Here is a 5,000-nt window from a genome sequence, read left to right on the forward strand (position 1 = left end):
TCAATGAAATATAATCCTATAACCATTGAATTTTATATCATAGTTGTTCTGTCATATCAATAGTTATCATTTCTGCAATCGTTTTCATTATAGGTTGAACATAACCAAGAAACTCGTTGACAATAATCTAATTTTGAACAAGAGTTTTTGTATAGATTTTGCCCTGATTTAGAACAGATTAAATGCAGGTTCATGGTTAATGAGCGTACATTAACGTAAACGTCTGGCTAGATTTAAAAGAGAAAGCTGTCGATTAAGGAAGATCTGGGGGGTTGAAATACTGAATATCTAAATGATTAAAAGGGTGTATCTTTCTTATTTCTTATCTTTATTATTGATATTGTTGTTTACATTATTTCCTTTTATGATTATTATCATGTCAATGATAATGATGATAGAGATATTAATATCATATACATTATCATTATTATTATTATTATTATTATTATCATTATTATTATTATCATTATTATTATTATTATTATTATTACTATTATCATTATCATTATTGTTATTATCATTATTATTATAGTTTTCTTGTTATTATTTTTCTATATCAAGATCATAATTATCATCATGAATTTCATTATCATATCATATTGTTATCATCCTTATAAATAACATGATTATCATTATCACCATTACTATGATCATTATCGTCATTATCATTATAAAGATCATCATCACTGCTGTTATTATCATTATCATCATTATCATTATGCTTATTTCTATCATCATTAACGTTTTCTTTTAATATTCAATTGGTATTATAATTATCTTTATCATCATCACCATAATCATTATATGTTTTGCATCTTTATGGAAATGACCGAAAGCAAAAAGCAAATTCATACCCTTAAAGGAGTATAGTGAGCATAGTGTCGTCTAGACCTATGCGAGGCGAGAGACATTCGAAAGTGACGCTAAACGTCACTGTGATAAAGTTATAGTTTAATGAAAAAAAAAAAATGAAATAGATAAATAAATAAATAAATAGATAAAAAATAAATAAAAGATAAATAAAAAATAAAAAGTACCAGTAGCATTAGACATTTCTTTCTGTTGTTGGCATGTCACTATATACTGAAAGATGTTATTCTAAATTGTTGCATTCTTTTAATATAATGTGACATACCCCGTATAGCACGAGAGCATATTATTTGATTAACATTGTATGTTATGTATAATTCGTAGAATGTTGGAACCAGACTCTTTTTTGATGTTCCTGAGACAGCGGCAGTGATGAGACCCTCTCTTTATTTTGATCTCCAGCTCGTGATTAAAGAATCTACATATTCCTCAACGATGTGTTTACTTCAAGCCCTCGATCGCACATCTGTGGACTGTAGCTAAAAGGAGTAACAACCCTTAGTAACACTGTAATCATCATTAAAATTCATTATCAATTGTCATCATATTTTCCATCATTATCATATAGTGGTATTAGCTTTATCGTGATAATTATCATTATTTATAATTATCATAGTCATAAGTCTAATTTAAAACAGCATCAGCAAAATCCATGTATTTGTTGAATTTGCATTGTCATTTATGCTACGTTTGTGTTTGGATTTGAGTGTGCACGTATGTATGTACGTTTTATGTATGTATACATGTATGAATGTATGTATGCATTCAAATATGTATGTATGCATGTATGAAAAATGCATCTATGTATTATGCATATATGCATATATGTGCGTGTCCATGTGTGTGTGTGTGTGTCCTAATTACCATCGTAAATTTTAAACATCTAACATTTAGTATCATAATTACTCGAACACATTGTTTGTGATTACTAACTCGAACCTGTACACAAACCCGTCCCTAAAAGTGGGTCCTCCAACTGCATTTACGCAAAGTCTCATACTCGTCGTCGGCAAAAGTTGTCAGTGTAAGGGCGGTGAATATGAGAAGGGCCAGATAAGAGCACGGGATTACAGCTTGCTTTTGATATTATCTTGGTAATTCTCCCCTCCATGTACGTGTGTGTCTTTATTTTTGCTTGTGGGTCTTGCTTTGTTCTCCTGTTTTGATGCGGCTGATGAAGGAGGGGGGAAGGAAAGGGAGAAAGTGAGGGATTGAGGGAGAAGGATTGATAGATAGAAAGAGAGAGGGGGGGTAGAGAGAGAAGACGAGAAGGAGAGAGGGAGGTAAGGAGAGAGAGAGCATAGGAGAGGAGAATTGGAGGGAAGGGAGGGAGATTAAGAGTGGGGGAGATAGGGAGTGAGGGAGAGAGAGAGAGAGAGAGAGAGAGAGAGAGAGAGAGGAAGAGAGAGAGAGAGAGAGAGAGAGAGAGAGAGAGAATGAGACTGAGAGACAGCACACAGGCAGACTGACAGATATAAAGAGAAAGAGATAGAGAGGGAGAGAATACGAAATGAAAACAAGAAATGTAGAACGACAAGGTAACCAAAGATAGAAACTCAGAGTGCTTGAGGGTCAGTCAATCAGATATGCAGACAAGCAGAGCCAAAAATAGAGCTTAAGAAGAGAGACGGGAATAGATGATACCTTTAGAGGAGAGGAGGGAGGACGGTGTGGGAAGGAAGGGAAGGGGGAGGACAGATAAAAAGATATGAGAAAGAGAGAGAACGAGAGAGAGGGGGGGGGCGGTGTGGGAAGGAAGGGAAGGGGGAGGAAAGATGAAAAGACATGAGAAAGAGAGAGAACGAGTGAGGGGGAGGGACGGTGTGGGAAGGAAGGGAAGGGGGAGGAAAGATGAAAAGATATGAGAAAGAGAGAGAACGAGTGAGGGGGAGGGACGGTGTGGGAAGGAAGGGAAGGGGGAGGAAAGATGAAAAGATATGAGAAAGAGAGAGAACGAGAGAGAGGAGGGAGGACGGTGTGGGAAGGAAGGGAAGGGGGAGGAAAGATGAAAAGATATGAGAGAGAGAGAGAGGGGGGGAGAGAGGGGAGGGGAGTGGGGAAGAAAGAGAGAAATAAATAAAGTGTGAGAGTGGGGAGAGTGAGAAAGAGCGGGAGAGAGCGAATGAGAGAGAGAAATATATATATAGATAGAGAGTGAGAGAGAGAGGGGAGGAAGAAAGAGTGATAGAGAATGACAGAGAGAGAATAAAAGATAGACAGAGAAAGAGAGTATGAGTATAAGAAAAAAAATCAAGGAGGTAAAGACAGCAAGATCTTGAAATAACAGAAGAAGAAAAAAAAAAACTCTTGGAAAAAAAATAATAAAACAAGAGAAGACAAATAAAAGAGACAACAAAAAGAAAAGAGCAGACACCTCTCCACCTTTCCGATTGATCACCCGTATCCATTTATAAACGTCCCCCACCCCTCAACCCCCTCTTCTTTCCTTCCCACTCATCGCCTCCTCCCTTCCCCACCCCTCAGCTCCCTCCTCTTTTCCTCCCAATCATCATCTCCTCCCTTCCCCACCCCTCAAACCCCTCCCCTTCCCTTCCCCACCCCTCACCTCCTCCCTTCTCTACCCGTCAACCCCCTCCCCTTCCCTTCCCCACCCCTCACCTCCATTCTCTACCCGTCAACCCCTCCCCCTCCCTTACCACCCTTTACCTCCTCCACCCCCACCCCTCACCTCCTCCCCTCCCCCACCCCTCAACTCTACCCCCACCCCTCACCTCCTCCCCTCCCTCTCCCTTCCCCTCCCCCTACCTCCCCTAGCCCACGGGTGAGACCAAGGGGAAATGACCGCCTTCAGCATCCCTCGCCCCCGCCTTTTCCCCTCGTCAAGTGGAAAGAGAGAGGATTGGCAACGCAACGAGATGGGTTCAGAGTGGGTTCTCGGCATCCCGAAACACAATTAGATTCGTCTTTTGTTTTCTCTCTCTCAGCTCTGGAAAAGATGTTTCCTTGTTCTTGTTTTTCTTTTTCTTTTTCTTTTTTTTTGTTTATTCTTTTTCGATCTTTTTTTCATTTTCTTCGTATTCTTAATACCATTTTTTCTTTTCGTTTTATTTTTGTTTTCTTCTTTTTCTTCCTTAATTTGTTTTTTCTATTACTTCCTCTTCTACTTATTTTCTGTCTGTCTGTCTGTCTCTCTCGGTCTCTCTCTCTCTATCTATCTATCTATCTATCTATCTATCTATCTATCTCTATCTCTATCTCTATCTCTATCTCTATCTCTCTCTATCTATCTATCTATCTCTATCTCTATCTCTATCTCTATCTCTATCTCTATCTCTATCTCTATCTCTATCTCAATCTCAATCTCAATCTCTATCTCTATCTCAATCTCTATCTCTCTCTATCTATCTCTATCTCTATCTCTATCTCTATCTCTATCTCTATCTCTATCTCTATCTCTATCTCTATCTCTCTCTATCTATCTATCTATCTATCTATCTATCTATCTCTATCTCTATCTCTATCTCTATCTCTATCTCTATCTCTATCTCTATCTCTATCTCTATCTCTATCTCTATCTCTATCTCTATCTCTATCTCTATCTCTATCTCTATCTCTATCTCTCTCTCTCTATCTATCTATCTATCTATCTATCTCTATCTCTATCTCTATCTCTATCTCTATCTCTATCTCTATCTCTATCTCTATCTCTATCTCTATCTCTATCTCTATCTCTATCTCAATCTCTATCTCTCTCTATCTATCTATCTATCTATCTCTATATCTATCTCTATATCTATCTCTATATCTATCTCTATCTATCTCTATCTATCTCTATCTATCTATCTCCCTCTCTCTCTTTGGTTCGCATTCTTTCCTTCTCTAGGATACTGAAGAAGATTAGCTGATGCTTTATTCAGTATGCACAGAATTCTTTGCTGAGTAAATAGACAAAAAAAAACAAGACAGTTTCAGCCTATTTCTATTCTATCTCATTAGGAGGGACTTTTGTTGAAGATGTGATGGGGCGAGGAAGCATGGACCAAATCCTGAGGAAGATAAAAAGAGTGAAAGATTGATGATAAATCGGTTAATCACTGGGACTAACGCTGAGGAAGGAGCGTTGGCTCATCCACTCTTAGTGTCCAGCCACGCGGGTCATTCTCAGAGAG

The sequence above is a fragment of the Penaeus japonicus genome, unplaced genomic scaffold (genome assembly GCF_977035675.1).
Source record: "Penaeus japonicus unplaced genomic scaffold, GWHDUDI00000001_assembly GWHDUDI00000032, whole genome shotgun sequence".
Classification (NCBI taxonomy): domain Eukaryota; kingdom Metazoa; phylum Arthropoda; class Malacostraca; order Decapoda; family Penaeidae; genus Penaeus; species Penaeus japonicus.